A 24,219-nucleotide genomic window follows, 5' to 3' on the forward strand; every position below is an offset into this window, starting at 1 on the left:
GATTTTATTTTCACGATTCGGGTGCCATCTTTTTATTTCGGGACTTCAGCATCGGGAATATCTTAGCACGACAGAGTAATATTCCTTCCACAGTTAGGTCGCCTCGCAAGGGCGGCCTGTACGCAAGCCTCCCGTGGTCGTGTTCCGCGAGCAGGAGATACTCGTTTGAGAGCAGTGCCAACGGCAGCCCCCTTGGTCTGGGTGCAGGTATGTGGACCGCCTGGTGGAGACGCTGCAGCAGAAGCTGTACCAGGCAGACAAGATGCTGCAGTCTCAGGAGGCCGTGGTGGCACGGCGTCAGGAGGCCCTGGACGAGCAGCGCCAGCTCCAGCCAAAGCTGGATCTCGTGCTGCTCAAGACGAGGCAGCTTCAGAAGCAGGTTTGTGCCCGTCCCTTCTCGAGGCTGCTCTATGCAATTGTGTTTGATTGCAACCACTGAGTGCGTCACTTATGATGAAGGATCATGCTGGTGCTATCTATTGGATAGCCCCGGAACGCTCGTAATTTGCATGTAGTATAATTGCTTATGTTATGTCAACATTTTATTTTTTTTTTGTATTTTTCTTTTCGGTTATCTTAAAATGACTTAGTAATTTATTTGGCTATTTATCTCAAGGATTTTAGGTGCAGAATTGCTCAGCTTGGTGCATCGCTCTAAACTTGGATCGACTCGGCATTTGAAGGAATAATCTTAAGAAAGTGGTGCATTTGTGGAATGCAAAAAAGATCCAGTGCAAACAGAAGCACAACTGCCATGTAGAACATATGTTGAAATCTGCGACTGCTCATTGAAACAATGAGAGCTTGCAAGTCCAAGAGTAACATACAAATATTTCATACGTTCACTAGCTTTGGAGAAATAACGAGCAGGTTCGAAGCAATATAATTTTTGCCGTAACAATAACAACTCTTCCCTCGGATAAAACCTTGCGGGATCCGGCAGCTCCTGATTCTTGCTCTCCTGCAGTACAGTATTGGTAGCATGCATAGAGAGAGCCAGCTTCTCCAAGCTATTTGATGGGCATGAGCAAAGCTTAATTTTCCTTGTGATAAGCCCAGTGTGCGCTTGAGAAGATATTACTTCTTCTATTACAGTGTAGCCCCGAAAATTGTTACAGCCAGATATTTTCTCAGCAGACATTCAGTTACAGCATACCAATTTGTGAAATTTTGTTGCTCTTCCTCTCTATGCCATTAAGTCAAATTCGCTTATTACAGACCCCTTCTACAACATACATTTGCATATATAATGGACTATATCAGGGTGTTTGTAAATAGTTCATCATTCGGTTATAGTGAACTCTTCGACAGCAGTCATTATCTAGGGCATCCTTTTTGTGAACTAGTGTTGGCAGCCTTCTTGCGAACTGCCGTCATTGCGCGTGGTGCCTCACAAGCCTCGCATGATCCAAAGTATGCAGTGACGACAATTACTGGGGGGGGGGGGGGGACAGCTTAATGAAAAAATCACCACCCTTTAAGGTGCAAAAGTTTCAATAAACCGGTTCTTTTCTTCTAATATCTACTTACATGTCATCAGTCTCACCGATCAGAACAGACTCCAGTCATAATCCTCCATAATCACTCATTCTGCATAATCTTTTTACAAAAGACAAAAATCTTCATCACTATCATGGTTTGTTAGAGTGGGTTTGTACTGTTTTCATACACGCCACATACGATACATTTTTTGCTGAGATGTGCTGTATGTTGATAACTGAAATTTATTTTGTAGTGCAGAGGTAAATGATAAAAGTGAAGCAATTCATAATTGTGTTATAGCTGGGATTTACTATTTACTTCTTGCATCAAATTTTTAATTTGTTTACAGTTTACAGTTCAAATGCAGAATTGTGTGATTTGTTGCACTTTATTGGCTAAAAATACATAATCAACTTTAGCTCTCACCCCTATTTAAAAAATTAAATTAAATTGCTGAGCGTCTCGACATGCAAAATACAATTGAAATATGTCCTTAAATGACCAAAGCGCAAGTTCGGCCCAAATATCATAATTGCATCTCTTGTTCAGGGCAGTTCTCAGAGATCCTGCATAATGCAGCGAATTTTATGGAAATAGTTGATTCAGTTTGAAATTATATTTGAATGGCCTCACACTTTGACTTACATTCGGGTTATTAAATAAAAGATTGCCATTTGCAAATATCGGCTTGTAATGCATCTATTTTGAACAGTTATAATGTATGTCTTTTGGGGAGTGTTCACTCTTTTCAAATACTCTAAAGAAGCCTACACATACGAGGCCATTCAAATTCTCTCCTCTCGACAAAATGACACCCAAAGCGTGACACATTCCTGAAAACGGTTCTGTGGCTCTTCGCACGACAGATACAAGAGGAGATCTCGAAGCGCTACAAGGACCGGCCGGTCAACATCATGGGAGGCATCAACGTCATGTGACGGCCGTGAACTGCCTAGCACCCCTGTTAGCACCCTTCCCGTGCCCGTTCCTGGCGGCAGCCCCACGTCCCTTGCCCGCCCGCAGAGCTTCCGAAGCCTGGCAGCGCTCGCGTCTCATCCTCAACCATTGGGGCAAGGTTATGCCTCGTGCCATGTGCGGTCGTTTGGCAAGGGCGAGGTGCCTAGAAGCCGCCGATCCATCGTCGTGCAGAAAATTGGCCAAGAGTGTGCGACAGACTGGAGAGATTGTGTTCCCGAGATTGGGGGGAGTGTCGGTGCGCAGCATTGCGAGAATCGTGGAAGTGGCAATGTTTTTATTTTTTTTTTTTTTTTACAAGAACAACTTTCTTACTTTTTCTGCTAAAAAACGCCTATGTTCCGTAGTTGTTGCATGCGGTTCAACTGTACGGCTTTCACCTCGCTTGAAATGAAGCATACGAGTGTCAGTTTGTCGCGCGAGTGCTACTCCAGTGGCAACAGGGCTACATTAGCCTTACCAAAACCGAAAGACCATTTATTGCGCAGCAACCAGCCATGATGCCACTTGGCTAATACTCGGGGGGGGGGGGGGGCAGAATGTTGCGCTTGCTCGCTGCATTTGAGCTTGGTGATGACCGTACAGATTTTGAAAGATTGGTGTGGGAGCCCTTCACGGGACTTTGCTTGCAGTCACTTTAAAAGACAAAGTCGTTACATCCAGTACAGGTACACTGCAAGATATTTAGCATAAACACGACTTCGGCGCTTTTCCTCATTTTACTTTAAATGGGTATTGGCGGGCACCAAATTTTGTCCCTGGGGTAAATGTTCAAAATGAGCATTTTCCACCACACTAGTACTCTTGATGACCGCCTGTCGATTCTAAGAGACAAACGGAAAATATTGGTGACCGTTTGTTTGCACTGACAGTTTTGCACTTTGTGCATTTAACACTGTTTGACGATGTACATCCATTCTTTCTCTACTCTCATTGCCACAATACTGTTGCACCTGCTGGTATATATTATACATAGTGAACAGAACGGCGCACAAAAAAAACGAGGACAGAGAAAAGAACATGCACAACACCCAGCGCTTGTGTGTTGTGCATATTCCTTTTCTCTGTCCTCGTCTTTTTGTGCGCTGTTCTGTTCACCATGTCATCATAACAACTCGCCCAACTTACAACACTTCTGCATATTACACATAGTTGGTGCATCGAAAATGCAGTTTATTTTAAAAGGTTACAATATGCCACACGTGGCCAATGAGTTTAGCTTAGAAAACCTACTTCTGGACCCGGTAGGAATTTTTGATTAAATGAAAAACAGTTTAAATTACCATATTTACTCGTATATAGATCTTTATACCGAGACCCCGCGGAGAATAATAAAAATTGTTTGAATATATGGTGTCCTTAATTTTTACAAATGTAAAAAAAGAAAAAAATTGCCCCTTTCTCCCACTGTCGTGGCGAAGATAGTGGTGACGCGAAATGTGATGCAGCGTCGAGCTAGATGCGATTGTAGCGCCGCCGTTTCTGTCACTGCAGCATGCAGCAACACCATCACCGTCACCCTGGGAGCAAGACATTCCCTGAACGGTGAAGGTGAAAGTTTGAGGTCTGCTGTGGCTTCGTCGTGAACGTCCCTTTCTAAGAAGCGTACTAAGTGAAAAAAAGAGAAGGAAGAGAGACAGCGCACTCGATAGGAAGGCTGTAAACCTGGTGAGGTCACTCGCTTAGTGTGTGCTAGGAACAGTCTTACAAACATTACTCTAAAAAAAGTAATCAAGTACAATTACCCTCGGTTAAAAAGCATTTAATTCAGTTACTCGATTACTTAAGAAGAAAAGTAAATGGCTGTTATTTGAAAAAGTAACCTTTACATATTCGATTACTTTGATTTCTTTGGTTTCCAAAATGACAGATTTTTCTGCCGGTGTAAAAACGCCTTGCATACTGTTCATGATTGAATTAGAAGCTCCGCATTATCGGTAAACCATCCTACAGTCGGAGACTTTGTTCGAGGATTCCTTGGTAATAAACTTGTAGACACAATGATGGCATTCGAAAGGAGAAAAAAAAAAGTAACGGTTGCAAGTAATTTTAGTACTTTCAAAAGTAATCAGGTTACTCTTGGGATTGCTTCCCAATAAATTTAATAAAAATTATTACAAAATTACTAAAAAATGGTTGAATGCAAGCAATTTGATTGCTTGGAATGAATGCCGTGCAAGTCTGGCTAGGAGCAGAATGCGTCGCTGGCGTGTCAATGCTTGATCACGTGATATGACCGGCGGGAGTAACTCTCATCTACTGGAGCCGATACGCGCGGCTGGCACTCGCGTCCAGTTGGTGATGAGACGAGCGCTACGTCAGCGTTCGGTTCTCACTCGTGTTTCGGCTCCGTCCAACGTTATTAATTAGATTAGCTCAGTTACGGCACTGCTCATAGAGGCTGCTTGCACGAACAGTACTCCTCTCACTCACCACAACCTGCCATACGCCTTGAAGCAGAACGTCTAGATGGCGTTCAAGGTCCTAGCGCGTTCCTCTTTGTAGCGCCGGCTTTCCTGCACGGCACAGGATTCTGCTCCTTACCTGACTCGTACGTTCGCGGCCCGCTTTTTCTTCTTTTTCCTGAAAAAAAAAAAAAAAAAACAGGAAAGGAGGAGGCGAAAGCAGGGGAACGTACGCCGGGGCTCTTGCAACGGCGGCGAAGCGGCCGTATCGGTGGCTTTCCTGCACGGTACTTGGATTTTGCTCCTCACTTGATCCGATTTCGGCGAATAGCGGCGCGTCGGCACGTGGAAAACGGACGCGCAACTCTGGCTCCTTACGGGTGCCTATACAAGGAACGAAAATATAGATGGCGCTTCAAACGACGGGTGGCGGATTGAAGTGAGAGAGGGATGTGTTACGTGTACCCCCATTCGCAGGAGGTTCCACAACTGAGGTAATCTAGTAACGTTGGCTCCGTCACTGCAGCGAGAACCGGAAACAGGCGCTAGATAACACACTCTGGGAAACAAAAAATATATCTCGCAGAATATCCGTCACACTCGTTAGAACCTAAGAACGTTGGCCCACTGGCTGCGTCAACTTCCAGAATGACCAGCAGTGGCATTTGCGCCGCGGCGCTCGCGTCAAGCTTCACCGCTTCACACCGGCGTGCTCGGAGAAGCGGCTGACGCGGCGGATCATGTCGTGCTCGATATGCTCAAGGAGTATCATCGCTTCTTCGGTTACAATTGTAAACCATCTCCTAATGAAAAAAAAAAAAAAAAAAAAAAAAGCAGTTTTCTTTTTTTTTTTTTTCCTTCCTCCAAAACACTTTTTTTTTTTTTTTTTTAATGTTACGATTTTTAAGGGACGCACGAAAACCGAAATGCGCGAACGGTAGCGATCGTGATGGTGTTTATTACGGCCGATTTGTGAGTTGCGGAAATAAAGAGTTTTACACAATGTTACGGAGTTCTCGTTAATCGAATATGCAAAGATTGCTAAACAAAAGTGGTTACATTACTGCATTTCACAAAGGTGTGAGTTCTGTAACAACTATGTGCTACGCCATTTACCCCTAGCCCTTGCATTCCGCTAAAATGAAAAAAAAAAAAAGAAAAGCGCCAGTATTGTGTTTAATTTGCAGTGCCGGAACTAAGAGCATGTGATTAAGAAGAGAAAATTCCACAACTGAGCTTATTTCGGCCACTACAGAAAGGAACGTAATTTCTTCAGCAATGCAACATCACGCGCGGACAAAAGCAATTCCTTGCCGAAACCCGGGATCGAACCAGGGACCTTTAGATCTTCAGTCTAACGCTCTCCCAACTGAGCTATTTCGGCCACGTTGAGGTGGGGGACATGATGTAATTTCTTTATAGCCTGTTGCAACCAGACTTGTGCCCGTTATTAGGAAAATGTTATGAATTACCAGAGTGTCGAACCGAAATTTTTATCGGTTCGGTTCGGGTTCGGGTTCACGGCTTTCGGTTCAGTTCCGGTTCAGCTCCGGGGAGTAAAAAATAACGGTTCAAACCGGTTCGAACCGGTTCAAACCGGTTTGAACCGCTAAATTGAAAATTTGTTTTCCGCGGTTTTTTGCAATATGCACTATTTCCGCCGTGAAACGAGTAACTGTATAGTGGTTTATCGTTCGTACAATCTACTTTTATTTTCAGGTACCAAAAATAAGAAATTGCGTTATTTATTTTAACACAACAGTAAAATAGAATCTAGATTAACATAAAGAAATGTCGTGTTTATACGACTGAGCATTCATCTGTTTACCTCAGTTACATATATTTTACCTTGATCGAAAGGTAGTCACGAAGTACAGTAGGCCGCCTAAAATACCCGTGATTGGTACAGCTTTGCATCGCAGGATTAAAAGCTGAATCGTTAATGTGTTCTTGAACTAGGGAATTAATTGCAGTGCCTAAAATCATGGAATGGGTATCTCGTCGCCGTAAATATCATAAAATATACTTTACAAAATACGTTTTACAATATACCGGGAGCGGCCGTAAGGAGCAACATATTTTGCACGCCTTGCAACATTTGAATTCCAAGCGGACATATCTGAAATTGGGCGCGCGGACGTAGTTTTTAAGAAGTTGTATCTCCAATTTGTTTCTTTAGAGCTCAATTTTAAGGTCGTGAAGTATTAAAAATAAAGCAGAATCGGAGACCGTGCATTTCCTGTGTTCTATACCAGCCTGTTTGTCGTCTGCACACTTGTTTCTGAGGTCACTCCCAGGTCGCTTGCTGAACGCAACAACGCCGAAACTCAATAGCAGAAGCTGGCGATGAGCAAGATAATCGCGATAATTAATACTTTTAACGAAATATATAAACAATGTCTACTTGCGAGCAATCTCACAAACCAGTGCGAAGACGATGAACATCCGGTACATGGCATAGGAAATGCACGATCGCCATTTTTGCTCTATTTATAATACTTTACTATAACCTTAGCCCTAAAAAAAAAAAAAATCAACACTTTTCGCGAGATTAGGTTTGTATGCCCAATTTCAAGTATGTCCGTTTTGAATTCGAATTTCGCAAGGCGTGCCAAATGTGTTAGTTCATTGGCCGCACCCTGTATATGATGACGACGCGACTGAGCTAAAAGCAGTTGAAATATTTATGACGAACGCATGCATTTGTAGTCACTCTGAATCAGTGACATACCTTTTATAAAAACGGTGACAATCACAACACTCGTTTTCCTAACTAACACCTTTTACACTCAGCGTCGTGATGCAGGCGAAGAATCATGCCGATAAAAGGGATCCGAAATGGTGCACTGTCATTTATACGCAGCTTCGCACTCAGGTCGAATCTGGCCTAAAATAGCGCGTACTCAAGTGAACATTTTTCTTATGCAGTATAAAGTGGCATAGCCGGGGTTTTGAGGTTTGTTCTTGAGTAGATGCCAGGTGAATTCCATTTGAAAATAAGAATCGCACTTGCTAATTGATATTTTATTTATTTATTACATACTGCAGGCCTTGATTAGGACCTTGCAGGTGTGGGGTACATTTCCAAAAGATGTAATTAATAAAAAAGGACAGATTTCAATATTTCAAATATCGTTTTACATAACGAACAGTAAAAAGAATAGCAATGACTGTCGGAATAAACGATGAACGTACCGATCTAAAAGACGCATATATATATATATATATATATATATATATATATATATATATATATACAACACGGGCACTTCACACCATCGTATGTGGTCTCCGAGAAGGATATAAACAAATATGTGCAGATGAATGAACCGTACTTAATCCAATGAATCAAAGAATAAAAGTTTTCAGGAATCCGCCGAAAGCCAATTTTTGGCTTTCGGCGGGTTCCTGAAAACTTCAATTCTTTGATTCATTGGATTAAGTACGGTTCATTCATCTGCACATATTTGTTTATATATATATATATATATATGAAAGGCACATTTGAAAATTTCAATCGTCATTTTACATAACTAGCAGTAAGGAGAATAGCAAAGACTGTGATAATATGCAATCAACGCTCGAATTAAAAAATGTGACAGAAAATATAAATATAAACGTCAGTTGCCAGTCAGCGTTGTGTTCGGTCACTTCTCGTTCTTGTCCCTTGTTTTTTGTGTGTGTGTTTTTTTTTTTTGCGCTGTTTCCAAGCTTGTATGATTTAGTGCTTTATTGAAGTCAGGGAGATAAAAACATTATAGGGCAGTGTGTTCAAATTAGATATAGTGCGTGGAAAAAATGACAACTTGAAAATGTTAGTTCGAGCAAACATAAGCTGGAGAGAAAACTCATGGTGGTTCCTTGAACAAAATAGTATTTTATACTCTACTCGACATGACAGCCCTGACGTTCTGCGTGCGTAATCGTTATAGTTCCGTCACGCTTCCCTGTTGACTTTGTTTTTGTCTTGCCCAAAGACGCATAAAATTGCTGTTCATGACATAAAGGAGGCAATAAAAGATTTCTATGTGTTTGGCAAGTTAGATATGGTGTGAGGAACACAGTAACGCTATTGCAAATCGCTTCGGGTCTATCGAGGATAAAAATGCAAAAGAGATTTGCGGAGCATCTTTCAGATAATTTGCGGGTGAATTTACTAATGATATATATCTTCAAGGTGATCGACCTTTCATTTATGTTGTGAAACCTTCAGTCAGTAATTAAATATAGTTTTATTATCATCAATAAATGTGACTGTATTAAGTTCAGATAACCGAACATAATGGATTGACGGGCTCGTTAGTTGTTGACAGACGTAATCAAAGAGCAGCGCATAGAAGACGAAATAAACCTTTTAGTTGCAAGTTAGCGGTGGTCCTGTGTTTTACTTCTCTGTCCCGTCTTTTATGCGGTACTCTTTTACCATGTCACATAACTGCTTGAGACCGACACGGAAGGACAATACTCGAATACACCAGTGGTTGAGGGCTGGGGCAACATTTTTTTTTTTATTTCGCCGTTTGGAAGTGTGAAACATCGGATCGCCGGATATGCATAATAGGACTTTGTGCTAATATAATAGTTCTGAAGTGAAATACGCGAAATGGGAAGAAAGAGAACGAAAATAAATGGTAATCTTAAAAAGAATATGATGCACGACGCATTAACGCAAAAACAATTGTAGAGACGTAATGATATACCCATTACACATAAATAGCCCAAAGGACAGACGAAGATTCTTATATCACTAACTTAAATTACATTTGGCCATCAGTTTGCATAAACTTGAAACTTCGGGAAATACCGCCTCGGGAGGTTAATGTTACATTCGGCCTTGACGTGCACTTGTTTTTGGCACTCACTTAACAACTTTGTGCTTTCAGTCATGCGCTCTAACATTTTGTTTGCCTGCTATATATCATCGCGAGACTGCTACCTATACTGCACAAATATACAATTCGATTATCTGCTTTTGCTAGTTTTGCGAACATCGCATTTCATAAGGAAACTGAACTGTTTAACATGGTTTGCATGTGACGTCATCGCACTATGCTGGTGGTATTAATAGACCTTTCCGGAAATATGTGGCGCCCCCATTGTGTGCTTGACGCATTGTGACGTTCCGATGTACGGCACGTGAGATTAATCAGGAGGTAGGGACGAAGTTGACGTTGGTTTAATGTTCTGTGGTTTAATAACACAGAGAAGGCAGAAGGAAAGCAAAACGGAGAATGCGATGAGCTCTTTTTGTGTTCGCAATATTTTTTGGGCGTTCTAAGCTCCTAATTATAAGAGAATGAACCGCGTCGCTACTAAAATATACGAATCGTTCGAGCCGGCACGAGCGTATATCGGAACAGCCCCACAATTCTCACTGCAGCGGAATCGTATGGGATTTTCCGGAAGGCTCTATTGCGATTGCTCTTAGTCAGAAAATAAAAACAGGTAATGCAAAATGCACGCTGCAGAAGGTTTACTTTGAGTGCAAGCCATGTATTTGAGAGACACAAATTATTCTTGCTTGGAGCAGCGTCGTGATGAACGGCGCGAGAACCTGGCAGCACGAAATCGCGCTTTTTGGTTAGAGTATCTTTTGCAAAGATGCTTTTTTCCGGGGCCACGCTTTCTTGTCTATGCCGAAAATGCGGAGCAGAGAAACCGTTACAACACAGTACGCTCTTAAAAGTACCCCCCCCCCCCCCCCCCCCCCCGGCCGGCTTCTGGTCAAAATGTCCAACGAGACGAAATATCCATCGAGTCAAAATGTCCAATAGGCCACGTGACACCCGTGTCAAAATGTCCATCGAGACGAAATGTCCAATCGGGTCAGAATGTCCATCGAGACGAAATGTCCATCGAGACGAAATGTCCAATCAGGTCAAAATGTCCATCGAGTCGAAATGTCCGAGACGAAATGTCCACGTGTCATTTTTTATCCGTTCCATGCTGTATACACGCTGTATGGCTTGCGTTAAGAATGCTTATTATGAAAGTTCTTGCAACCCTGTTCAATGTTGCTTATATCAAGTATGCTCGAATCAGATATGGAATAGAAACGCGCGAAAAACTGCGGGAGGCACAGAATGCGCCGACCCCTGTCCAAGGCCTTCTGACTAATGCCACTATCAGTGACTTTAATTATAACAAGGGTGCAGTCATCTGTCCCCTTTATCGAGGGAAGGAAGCTAGGATGGCAGCGAACAAAGCTTGCGATGCCGAATCTGAAACATGCTGGGTTTCTTCGTACACACTGCGTATTCATGTGCTCGCCCTATCCGGGGGAAAGATTCGGGGTGGACGACTTAAATAACGTAATGACGAATGCACGTGCAATGAGTAATTTCCTCTTGAGTCTCGCTTTAAACGCTTCTGCTGCAAACGTCCGTATGTGAACCTCGTGGACCTGGGCACGAAGCACCCTCCTTGGTTTTTATACATTAAAATTGGCGCAATATAAGATAACATTGTAGAGGCAAAAAGATACAGACGAAAAAGAAGACATAAAACACAACCTTTTTTTTTTCCGTTGGTGTCTTTTTGCGTTTTTCATTCCTTTTAGTCATGAACCAACTACCTAATCCAAAGTTTTAGTTAGCGCTATTTTAACTTTGCTTCAATCACCTAATCCATCACCGTATCCTAATTACAAAATATATTATTGCATTTGCTGCCGTTATTCATCACGTTTAATTATATTGCCTTAGGTGTCTCCTAATTTGCAGGTTAAGGAAGGAAACCCTGTTTTAAGCATCGAAAAAATAAGCTGGAGCAACTTAAGCCAATTTTTCGGAACATAGCGTAGTCTGATTCATTTTAGGCAATGCTTAGAAATTTTCAGTGCTTAAATGGTGGTCAACATAGCCGGGAATACATGAAGATGAACAGCGTCCGTCACCGGGAACGTGCCCCATTTGTTAATTAAAAAAAAAATTCACCCTCCTCCCCCACCTTTTAACCAGAGCACAAATCTGAAATTTGACATTTTCTTCCAACCGCTAGGGTTACATTTTAGCGGACTACCAGCGTCCGCAACGTAAATTAGTTTTTTTTTTTTTTTTTTTCGATTAGAAATATTTTGTTCTTCCCAAAAAAAGTTTGTCAGATTTCTTCAAGTCATCACCCTACTACCGCTTTAGCGAAAACCCGGGGCGCCTGTAAGTATTCGGAATTCTAAAGACGTCCGTCTCAGCATTATGCAGTGCCAGAGTCTGGGCCAACGATACAAAGAGGTCAAAATGTCTATCGGGTAAAAACGTCCACCGATTCGAAATGTCCAATTGGGTCAAAATGTCCAAAGAGTTAAAATGTCCAACGAGACGAAATATCCAATCGGGTCGAAATGTCCAAAGAGTCAAAATGTCCAACGAGACGAAATGTCCAAGCAGGTCAAAATGTCCAACGAGACGAAATGTCCACCGAGACGAAATGTCCAATATTGGACATTCTGACCCGTTGGACATTTCGTCTCGTTGGACATTTTGACGTGGAATCCCCCCGGCCCCATCTTTTTTTTTTCTTACTTTTTTTGTTGCTCCTTTAGAGACTACTTTTTCTTACTGAGGGACTCCCTACTCCGTTTGTGGGTGTTAATTCGGCTTATTAGGATAATTTTCCATCGCTTTTATTTTGCACCCAAAAGTTAACAAACTACGGAGATGGTCGAAGCTTGGGGGAAAATGTCCCTCCTAGGCCACTAGAATCTTTCTTTTCCGATATCCCTCTCGTACACAGTTGTAATTCTATATAACATAAGATTAATTAATAATAAATTTCGTAAATGCTTCACGGGGACAACTATCTGAGGCAGTTGAGGAACAACGAAAACATGTTTGGGTGTCTCAATGATGTATAGGCGTAAAATAGGTCGTGCAACAATTTTTGTACTTTCAGTAAATACCAAAAAGAGCTAATCCCTGACTTTGATAACTTGAATAAATAGTAATACCGATGAGACGCAGAAAAAATCAAGGAAAGAAACGATACCCCCCCCCCCCCCCCCTCACCTCGCAATTCGAACAAGCGGTCGCGTGAACGGACGCTAATAAGAGTAAGGGGTGAGCTCCAGACATTGTTAAGGTTCTACTATTCTCATCTTTAATTGACCACGACCCATTACGCGAGAGTTTGGTGATGCTGTCTGTCATAAACCCGAGCACTCGACTCCGGCTCATGACAAGCGAGTACGCTAGGGTGCAACATGACTTGCGGTGCGAAGTCGTGATGTCATGTGACGTCACGATGTCAACAACGCCAATAAATCTCGTGACGTTCTAAATTTAAATCAATTTGACAAAGTGAGTCACATGAAGTCACTGGGCCAAGTGACGTGACATCACTTGACAGCATGTCTTGACACTAGGGTGCCTTGAGCGCGCTTTTGACTGGTGTGTTTAGAGTTCCATCTCTCTTAACAGCAGTCCCAAAGTGTTACCAAATGACGTCATAAAAGCTTGAGTATTCTGCTGTCGAATGACGCGATTCTGGCGGCTCGTCGAAGGAATGCTGGCGAAAAGCACAAGCGAACGCGAGTGTCGTGGTCGTCATGGCGTCCCAACTTCTGGCTGCCGAAGCTACCGTGAACTGCCGCACTGGAGAGCGACCTGCAGCAGAACAGGCGTCTGCCACATCAACCACCGCTGCTGGGACACCGCCAAGATCGCGACCGGCGACTGCACTACACTTCTATGATGTCATCAAGCGGACAATGAGGGACCACTTTTCTTGGCGCGGTAAACACACCAGTCGGAGACGCGTTCCAATCATTGTACATGACACTAGGCACGTCAAGTGACCACGTGACACATGATTAATCCTACTTCCAAAACAAAAGCGCTACGAGAACCCATAATTTCTCACAGGTAGCAGTTCTTAATATGACGATTTGATCAATATATATAGAAATGCAGCTGCCAATTTCTTATTCTCGAATATTTGTTTTGTGATACTAACAAAAAAAAATTCCGTGAACCGTTTTGAACCGGTTACCGTTATATTTTTTTTCGGTTCAGTTCCGGTTCAGTTCCAAGATGGCGGCAAAGATTTTGGTTCGGTTCAGTTCCGGTTCGGCTAAAAATAACGGTTCGGTTCCGGTTTTCGGTTCGGTTCGGTTCCGGTTCGACACCCTGTGAATTACAGTTACAAATTACCGAGCCTCAAATGTGATGGGTTACAGTCACAAATTACTTTCGCTGAAAAGTAACGGATTACTTTACTGGTTACGCTACAGATTACTTTAATGTTACTTTTCCCGTACACATCATCAAAAAAATAATTGAAACAATTTTGTTGTTTTCAAAAATGTTCTGCAACACTACTCTCGAATCCTCATCCTTTTTGTTACGAGCCTTTCAAGCGTAAGCCCAAGGTCACAAAGTTGCGCTCTCGTGCCTGGAGCTTAAAAGCACTTTCAGCTTATGCATTTTTGAGGGCGATCTGTAGAGCGCATGCTCAGAACGAGCTCACATCAATAGGCTCCTTAAGACCGGCAATCTTGACGGCACGGAATGCACGTTGCAGAAGAACTGTGGAAGCTCGCCGTCAGTACGCGCTCAGCAGTTGCGCACGCAGCTATGACCTGCAGTGAATACTCCCTGACTGTGTTCCAAATCTTACCCAAATGATCCCGAAATACTCCGGTGGATCGTGTCACGTGACAACACAAATTGAAGAACGCTGGACGTGGGTAGGTTTTGGAACGCCAAGGTACAAAACCCTTACCCTGGAGTAAGATCGAGTAAATTTTGGAACATGGCCCCTATCAGCGGCGAGGTTTTTCGGTGGCGCCCTCCTATGGCCCCCTCTCATGACGTCATTACCTTGCGAACAACAGGTTCGATGGTGTTTGTAACTTAGCATCGGGGAAGATTGAGATCATTGCTCTCTGAATCCAACCCTGACAGCACCGTCAAAATTGAAATTCTTACATTACCCTTATTTCTGCCGATGAGAAATCCTTGTTATAGTCAGCATTCGGCCAATCGTGGAAGGCCGACCACAGGGACGTTTTCGATCTCCCACGTCGCCTGCAGTGCTGAAAAATGCATGAGCGCGAGCGCTTGTTTTTGAGTTTTGGTCGAGCGGTCCCAGATTAATATTGCTCCCGTTTCTGTATTATATTCATATTTCTAAAAAGTAACGAGTATTTAAAGTAATCCGTTACGAATATTTTGTGACGGAATTACATTAAAAATTACTGTCGCAGAAACGTAACGTCGCAATTACAAAATTACTTGAAAAAGTAATGAATTACAAGTAATCGGTTACTTGTAATTTATTACATCCCAAGTCTGGTTGCCACTCAAGAGGGTAGAGCGAGGGAGAGGAAAGCCGGAGAGGATGAAGCAGACGGAACGCTGGAGAAGAGAGGGGGAGACCCTCCTCCTCTCTTCAGCTTCCGCCTGCTTCCTCCTCCCCGACCTTCCTTTCCCTTGCCCTATCTTTTTGAGTTGCAACGGTAGCAGTATGACATCACGCGCGGACAAAAGAAACGTCGTGCCGAAACCCGGGATCGAACCAGGGACCTTTAGATCTTCAGTCTAACGCTCTCCCAACTGAGCTATTTCGGCCACATTCAGCTGGAATCGTGGTGTAAGTTCTTCAGTAAGACAACATCACAGATCACGTCGTGTTTCCTGTAAAACAGGGTCTGAAACTCACTGGAACTTGGGGGCCAAATTTTTTACTTCCGAAAGGTCTACGTAGAAAGGGGGAGGGGGGGGGGGGAGTGCGTGCGTGCGGAAAAGCTTTGTCTCTGCCGTTTTGCCAGTGGCTTGGATAAATACCTGATGAAATACCTGCGATAATGCCTGATGGCGCTGCAGGACAATGATGAATAAAGAAAAAAGTAAAATGGCGCTGCTCCGAGAACGTGCTGACATCTTACAATTAAACAAGAGGACATAACGCGTCGTTGCCCTGTCGTTCCACTCACCCGAAAATTAATCAAGCTCAACGTCATTAAAAAAAAAAAAGTATATGAGTATTCTAACAATTAGGACTCGTATTTGAGTTTTTTTCTGGCCGTCTATTCATATAGTGGGATCCCTCTACTGGTGATAACATTAGAAACAGGTGGGAAGAAAACTGGAAACGAAACAACACTTCAAGGAAATGAGGCAATCAACATTAAACTTTTACGGTACACGCCGTTTGCGGTACTTGGACATGTGAAGGGAGCTCGCAGCCGTGGGATGCCTGAGGGCCGCGTGTTTGATGCCCCTAATATAAAGTAATAAGCTACAAAAAAGATCGAATTAGGTACTTTAAAATATTGATCTAAGATTGCCCAACAGGGCTCTTCTTTCCCTGTATTGCTAGGCTGAGATAGGGAGCAACCGAAAAAACAATAACGTCAAGCGACCGTCAACAAATTACCAACTGGCGTTGTGCATTAAGAGAGAGAGAGAGAGAGAGAGAGAGAGAGAGAAAAGGGGGCACCGCCGACAGAACACTAGAACGAGGCTTCCGAACTTCGTCGATATGTAATGATTCACCATTGTATTTTTTCAACGGGTCTGGCGTCAATATCCGTATGACGGACGGTTACAATGCGGCACCTCCATATGCATGCTGTGCCGTATGGCCGCGGGATTTTAAGTGCTACTAGGCACCTAGTTGAACGTGTGATGGAATTCGAGGGGTACGGATACGAAATTTTTGCTCTTATTTCTATGTTTAGCAAGAAACTACGCTGTGTCATTAACTTAGAAACACCAGTCTTCCGCACGATCTCTCCATACCACCTGGCCTTGGTGCCGACTACGAGGGGGGGGGGGGGGGGGGGGTATCTTCTGTTTTCTATGTTTAGCCAGCAACTACGGTGTGTCATTAACTTAGAAACACCAGTCTCCAGCACGATTTTTCGATACCACCTGGGATTGGTGCCGACTACAAGGGGGGGGGGGGGGGGGTATCTTCTATGTTTTTTATATTTAGCCAGAAACTGCGCTGTGTCATTAACTTAGAAACACCAGTCTTCCGCATGATTTCTCGATACCACCTGGCATTGGTGCCGACTACGAGGGGGGTATCTTCTATGTTTTCTATATTTAGCCAGAAACAACGCTGTGTCATTAACTTAGAAACACCAGTCTTCCGCACGATTTTTCGATACCACCTGGCATTGGTGCCGACTACAAGGGGGAGGTATCTTTTATGTTTTCTATATTTAGCCAGAAACTACGCTGTGTCATTAACTTAGAAACACCAGCCTTCCGCATGATTTCTCGATACCATGGTGCGACTACGAGGGGGGGGGGGGGGGGTATCTTCTATGTTTTGTATGTTTAGCCAGGAACTGCGCTGTGTCATTAAAGGGGCAGTGCAATGATTTTCAGACCCTGGCCAATTAACTGCGGAAATTAATCTGCGTCACCTATGGAACGAAAAACCGTAAACCGCATTTTCTTGCGAGGGCTAGTTCTTATTTTAAAAAATGAAAGAAATCGAAGGTCGAAGTGCCTCTCAACTCTCCACGCCGACTTTCGAGTGACTTACTCTAGGGGCTCACGTGGTTTCCCCTTGGGCGCTCTCTTCAGAGACCCCAGCCGCTTCCTCTACGATTGTCGACTTTCCAAGGATTAGGCTCGTCGAAGGTCGCGGCGAGCGATGGACAGAAAGGGCGGTTCGCCACGGGGCTGACAGCGAGTGTAGCAGCGGAGGGGGACAGGGTTTGTTGACTTCCGCGTTCCCCCAGAGACGCCGTTATTTTAGTTCCCGTAGCCGCCACAGGCGGCTGCAGTTCGGCAAATAATTCGTGTTTTGCCTTGCGATTACGCAGCAGAATAGCAGTTTTTCGGGGAAAGGTGACGCGTTTTTGGTCACTTGGGCTTGTATAAACAATATGAAAAATGCAAACTGGCAATTTGCACTGCCCCTTTAACTTAGAAACACCAGTCTTCCGCACTATTTCTCGATACCACCTGGTGCCGACTACGAGGGGGGGGGGGGAGGGGGCGTTGGTTTGGATCGCGCTTTAGGCGCCCGTTTTCGGCTTGAGCGGCGTCGCCGTCGGCGTCGGCGTTGCCGTCGGCGTAACCGCGCGTTGCGTTATGGGACGTTTCCTATAATGACGTCAGGACGGTCACGAGTGACGTCACGGAGGTCACGACCTTCACGAGGATCACCAGGGACGTCATGGGGGAAGAGGGAGGAGGAGGGGAGGAGGAGGGGAGGAGGAGGAGGGGCATACCCTCCTCTCCGTACCCTCCCCTCTTTTTCGTTAAGCGCTGCGCTCTAATTTGGCATTACAGGCATTGTAAACGTCTTTCATTTTTCAATCAGCCAATAAGAGCTCGACGTTCTGACATCATCGGAATACCTGTGCAAGAAGCAGACGACACTTGCGCTCCGCATAGTCGGTGACGGATGAAAGGTTCAGGGGAACATAGCCCTCTTTCCACCTTAGCGTAGTGAACGCAGGAGAGGAGGTCGACTCCCCTCCAGTGTTCGCTCTGCTAAAGTGGAAAGAAGTGGAAGGAGTTTCCCCTAAACTCTTAAAGTCCGACCTACAGAATTGTCTTCTACCGGGGAAAAAACAGGTTCCCAGTTTCCTTCTCTCCATTCCCACTCGCCCACTTTCCCCTCCTCTCCACACAGGAGCGGATCCCTGAACTACTCCCGGTACAGAGGAGGAGGGTCTCCCTCTTTGTCAAATGGAATGGAGGAATTGAGGGAGAGTTTCCTTCTTTCTGCTTGTTGCTCGGCCTTTAAGCTGACACCAACTAGAATACCTGCGTACGTACCAATGCGGAAAAAAAATACGAAGCACACTTTGCGTGCGACGCGGTTTCATCATGACTCCTGGAGTGCTGGTGCATTCGAGATGTTGCGCCCTGTATAGTTCACTCTTCACTTTTTAGGTTTCGCTACTATACTTGAGTTAAAATAACCGTAAACAGGCCTAGGTAGTATGGGTAGTTGATAATTCAATAAAAAAGTTTGAGAATGCATTTGAAAATAATTATGTTAAACACCTTGCTTTTTGTTTTGTCTCAGAATAGTATGGTTTTGCCACTTTAAAGGGCACTGACACCCCAAAGGTCGTTTTTTTTTCTAAAACAATGCAGGTTGTAATCATAGACACGCAAAAAAAAAAAAAAACGAAACACGAAAAAAGATTTTTTTACGCGCGCGCGCGCCTTTTTATTTTTGGCGTTTTCCTCTCCCGTTTTGCGCCTCCTCGCTTCTTTTGATTCGTGACGTCAAGAATCATGAAATTTAGAAGCTTTGTAGGCGACATTTTCATAACATTTAATAACGGCAATCGTAAAACATGTTTTTAACGCATTTGCGAACGCACTACGTCTCTTCTTTTTGAAATACCAAAAATCGGAGTCCGCTGTGGTGCCGCCTCCTGGATTTGTATCCTTCCATGGAAAACAGGCGACACCACTCAAAACCGGTCCGTCGGCGCTCGCTCCTTTCCTCATCGCTTTGGGTCGCGATGGCAACAGCACGGAGTTGTGAAAGAAAGTGGAGTCTCAGGACTCCGCAATATTTGACGTCAACGCACCGGCGCGGATTGCGCGGGCACTTCGAATTCTGCATTTGGAAATTGTTTTTTTTTACTTTACAAATACTGAATTCCCAAGTTTTGAACTTTGAGGGTAATGTCCCGGCATCGTTTTCAATCGTTTCAGATAATAAAAAAAAAAAAAACGATTTTGATGTGTTAGTGCCCCTTTATATGATACCCAATTTGGGATCGTTCCTACCAGGGTGACGCTGTGACGTGAATTAAAGGGATAATGATGAAATCAGGAATGGCAATGGAATGAAAGTTTGTTTCGTTGTCAAGTATCGGAATCAAACGACGTTGTGGACCACCGCGTTCGCGGGTCTGAAATAACAAATTAAAATAAAATGTGAACCAAGAACTAATTTGCTATAAATTGGAAGAAAAAAATTGAGTAACACTATCAATTCAGCTCTTAATAATTTGGCAACTTTTATTGCACTTAATGCAGCTACAGGATTAGTACCACAGACATAGCTTAGTATACTACTTAATAAAAAAAAAAAAAGAGAGACTGTTCCGCTGCTCAGTTTGCTCTTAGCAACATTGTTAGAAGTGACTCTGTCGTGAATGATAAAGCATGCAGATTGTGCTTATGCAATACTTACTGCACAGGTAATAATGCTAGAACAAATGCACTTCAGCCGTTTTTAATGGTTCGGTTGCGATTGTCAATTGCACATTGATGTTTACTTAGATCACAATGACACGCAAGTATAAATACGCTGGCTCACTTTCACATTTAATAAAAGGCTACAACATGTGCACGCGGTAAAACTACGCAATTCAGCAATGGGGTGATCACACAAACTGGAAGCACACTCTGTTTGTACGCGAGGCGTTAGACATTTTGTACCAAATATATCAAACCGTCTTTCAACCGAGAGCAAAGTTTTCCGGAAAGTATGCGCCTTACCACAAATGTCCGATCTGAGGATGTCTCCAAACATATAAATTAAAAAAAAAAAAAAAAAAAAAAAAAAAAAAAAATTGACGACAGGATTATTGTTTTTTCTCTCTGTTTGTTCGTGTTAAATCAAGCGTCCCATTGTCCTACAACGACGTTTTTTTTTTTTTTTTACGTGAATTGGGATAACGGTATGGACTCCGTAAAAAAAGTTGCGGTTCGTTACGTTTAATTTACCCGATGTATGTCTACGTGTTATTCCTTAAAGCCGGGGTCATACTGCTCACACGTCATACAAAATACAGTCTGCAAACAGATTCGAACGCGAGTCACAGCGAGATCCGTGCATCGAATGCCGAGTCGCAATGAGTTCAAGGAGAAACTTGGCTCGCGGCATTCGATCTATTGCAGTAACTCGTGTCTGCAAACATTTTTTTTTTGTATGATGTATGAGCAGTGTGACCCCGGCAACCGCACCATCTTGGCTTTTCGATAAAGTACAGTCTCCGGCGATATGAAAGACCCACTGGGAGCGCGTGGCCGAGGCGGTGGCTGGTGGGGGCGCTGCGAGCGCTCCGGGCAGTTCCATTCTGCTTCGAGGGGAGGACGCTCATTCGGCACTCGGCACAAACTGATAAGCGCGTTTCGCTTTATCTGAGCCCGAGTGAGCGTCCTCCCCTCGAAGCAGAATGGAATTGCCCGGAGGGCTCGCAGCGCCCCCGCCAGCCACCGCCTCGGCCACGCGCTCCCAGTGGGTCTTTCATATTGCCGGAGAGTGTACATTGTCTAACTTTACGAAGCACCTTTCCATCCATTCTGTCCCGGGCCTCGTAGGTAAGAAAGGCTACTTCAAACGCAGATTGAAAATATCTACGGGTGATATCAGATTATCACAGCTAAGAACTGGGAGGCAGGGGTTATCGAAGGAAGTATACGCGATGGTACTGATTTTATCAACGTAACATACATTTTATCTACGTAACTTTTTCGCTGTTTCGTTCATTACCAGTTTCTAGCGTACAAGGCGAAGACGATGTCGAGGAAGCACAGGCGCTTAGTGTTTTGCTAGCCTATCTTGAATTTATATGTCTCGTGATGGTGGCAACGACAATTTAAGAAACGAAAGGGGTGGCGAGTCTGCCGCTTCTTATTATCGCTCGTAATCAACGAGATTGCAATAAAAACACCAAAGAAGGAATCACGAAGCCTAAAGTTAGAACTGTTTCTTAAGCTGTCAGTAATTACAGAATTGTTGCGCTGAAGGTAGAAACTTGTAAAGGCGCAGACAAACCGGAGACCCTCCATACTTCACACAACAAAGAGACGGCGGAAACAACTCACAAATTTGCGATTGAGTCACCTCCTTCACTTTTATATTTCTGGTCGTTCTTTCCGGTATTTGTATTCTCTTTAACTCGTACAAAAAAAAAAAAAAAAAAAAAAAAAGCAGTTCATAGGTTTCTTTAGAGGAAACTTTCCCTTCCTATTTCTGCAACCAACCCTTAAAAGATAACGAAGCAGCAGTGCTAAATTCAGTACAGCTCGTCCCCCCCCCCCCCTACTCCCCCCTTCCCCCACTCATCTTAAAAAAAAACAAGAAAAAAAAACACAATTACTGATTTCGTTTTTATTGGAAAATAAATTATACGCATCATCGAAAGCTCATTCACTGCCCACAAATGTAGCAGACGCCGAAGTTTCAGAACTAAGCGTTACCTCGATTTAATGTTATAAGTGATTTTCCAAAAAAATTCGATGAGAAAATGGTGCCCGTTTTCAGTAACTGCACACGCCACTCAGCTTCGTGTGTTTCAGAGCTCCGTCGGCCGCCATTTTTCCCCATCGAAAATTTCAAAACATTGATTATAACTTTCGAATCAGAAAACGCGATTAATTTTTTAAATCTTTGGCATCCGGTTCGTACCGCTAGCGATTTGAGCGGAGAATGAGCGTTCGGCGATGCGTAGCGTATTTTCGCGGTTAAAAAACAACAAAAACAACAACAAAAAACCTTGTACATTTTTTGGGAGGGTCACCCGGTAGAAAATCTATCACTACGTGTCCTGGTTACCTAAGAGGTATTGCTACGATATTCCGTACCGGTACGATACTCGCTCCTACCGTGTTATCTCGTTATGAACGCTAGAGAGTTTAAGGGAACCGTTCTTGCCCATCCGATACGATACGACGGGCACTACGGTACAAACTGAGCATATGGGAATCTTCTGTGCTAGCGCATGCGCAGTTCGTACCGGAGGGCCCATCGTACCATATCGGATGTGCAAAAACGGTTTCCTTAAACTCCCTAATAGAAAGTTATAGGAGACAGTTCTGATGACTCCGATAACGATACCCGATAGCCCGCCGATGCCTTTGCGCACACATCGTATCGTTACCGGGGACCGTTATCGGGGGTATCGGAATGATCTTCTAAAACTGTATTATTGCTCCGAGTCCAATGCAATTCCGGTATTAGCTGACAAGAACGCGGGGGAGTGAATCATAAAGGAAGGTGTGTGTGAATGTAATGAACCCTATGACCTGCATTTCGTAAGCTGTCAGTTTCTATAGAAGTTACATGGGATTTGTATGAACCTTAAATATTGCCGCATGTTCAGCCGATAGGGGTTATCGAGAAACTAGTAAGTTTGATTAAGGAGGACATGACCAATTAATCACACACCTGCAAAACACTTTTTTACCCCAACTGAAGAACAGGCTGAAGTTGAGCTTGTTGGTACATAATTTAGATAAATTATGTCTGTGTATGTCTCTGTTTCTCCCTGTCTGTGTTTGAACATTTATCTAAATTTACCCCAACACTGAAAAAAAGGGGAAAAAAAAGAAGAGAGTTTTAGTGCGTAACCAAGGATATACAGTGACAAGGGCGGTAGCCTCACGTGGAAGCACACTCAGATGACTGTGCGAAAGTTTGAGAATGGAATTCAACGAGGACATGTGAACTCAGTAAACATCCGACATATTGCAGCCCACGCCAAACATTTCGTACGCGTACGTCATCAAATATTTCTTAAGTTACATTCGAAGGTGTATGTTTAAGCACTCACATACTCACCCTTGAAATTTCAAAGCGTGCTTCTTTTTCTGCGTTAAACGGGCGTGTTTTTAATTTTAGACAGCAGCTGGAATTTAAGAACAGCTCAATCGTTCCTCTAATTTTTTTTTTTTAAACATATACAGTTTAGAAGTGCCCGCGCGTCTGTTTTCCTGCCATACGCGCGTTCGGTAAGTCGCTGAGATTTACGGAGATTAAGAACGGCAGGGCGCGCGCCTTTCTAACGCCCGACCTCCAACACGGGCCTTCCACCGTGCCTTGACTGTGCGCGCTCGCTCGAGACGCCGAAGCGTCCTCGAAGGTATACGAAGCTCGCGCTTGAGGCGGAACAACTGGAGCTCCTGCTTGCCGTTCGCACCTCGTCATTGACGATAGTGAATACGAGACACGAACGAAGAAGTGTTTGACTTGGAAGAGGCATCCTGGAGCAGCGACAATGAACCAGCGAAATCTCATGCTCATGAACCCTGCGCAGCTAGAGGACGTTTCGATCGAGCTCAAGCGGTATTTTGAGCGCTCCACGTATACTTCGTCGAGTCAATTACCAGGAAATGTTTTGAGTGAAGGTGTGCCTTGACATTTCTCCTGCGTGTTAGTAAACCCAACCCAAACCTCTTGCCTCCACAATAAAAAAAAAAAAAAAAAGTAGTTGCTTTTTTAGATTAGGTGTACGTTATCTTATCAAGGCACACACGTTTCAAACGCCAAAAGCATCAATTTGTTTTCCGACAAAAAAAAAAAAAAAAAAAAAGAAGAAATTTGTAAGAATTACTTTACGCGGCGTATGAACAATGCGCAAAACTTCCTTTTTTTTCTTGAGGAGAAAGCAAGTATAGATAAATTTCCTGGCTCAGGTATA

The 24,219-nt window shown here is 43.7% G+C and overlaps 1 long non-coding RNA gene and 2 other non-coding genes across 3 annotated transcripts; 1 reads left to right on the plus strand and 2 right to left on the minus strand.

Moving 5' to 3' along the window:
• The first annotated feature begins 98 nt into the window (after window positions 1–98).
• On the plus strand, window positions 99–3,806 carry LOC121835359. The gene is made up of 2 exons (XR_006077560.1): window positions 99–379; window positions 2,349–3,806. It is a non-coding gene; the product is annotated as an uncharacterized LOC121835359 (long non-coding RNA).
• Window positions 3,807–6,173: 2,367 nt separating this feature from the next.
• Trnaf-gaa lies at window positions 6,174–6,246 on the minus strand. The gene has a single exon. It is a non-coding gene; the product is annotated as a tRNA-Phe (tRNA).
• Window positions 6,247–15,354: 9,108 nt separating this feature from the next.
• On the minus strand, window positions 15,355–15,427 carry Trnaf-gaa. The gene has a single exon. It is a non-coding gene; the product is annotated as a tRNA-Phe (tRNA).
• Between the last annotated feature and the right edge of the window lie 8,792 nt (window positions 15,428–24,219).

This window comes from Ixodes scapularis, unplaced genomic scaffold (genome assembly GCF_016920785.2).
Source record: "Ixodes scapularis isolate PalLabHiFi unplaced genomic scaffold, ASM1692078v2 PGA_scaffold0__279_contigs__length_252992795, whole genome shotgun sequence".
Taxonomy (NCBI): Eukaryota; Metazoa; Arthropoda; class Arachnida; order Ixodida; family Ixodidae; genus Ixodes; species Ixodes scapularis.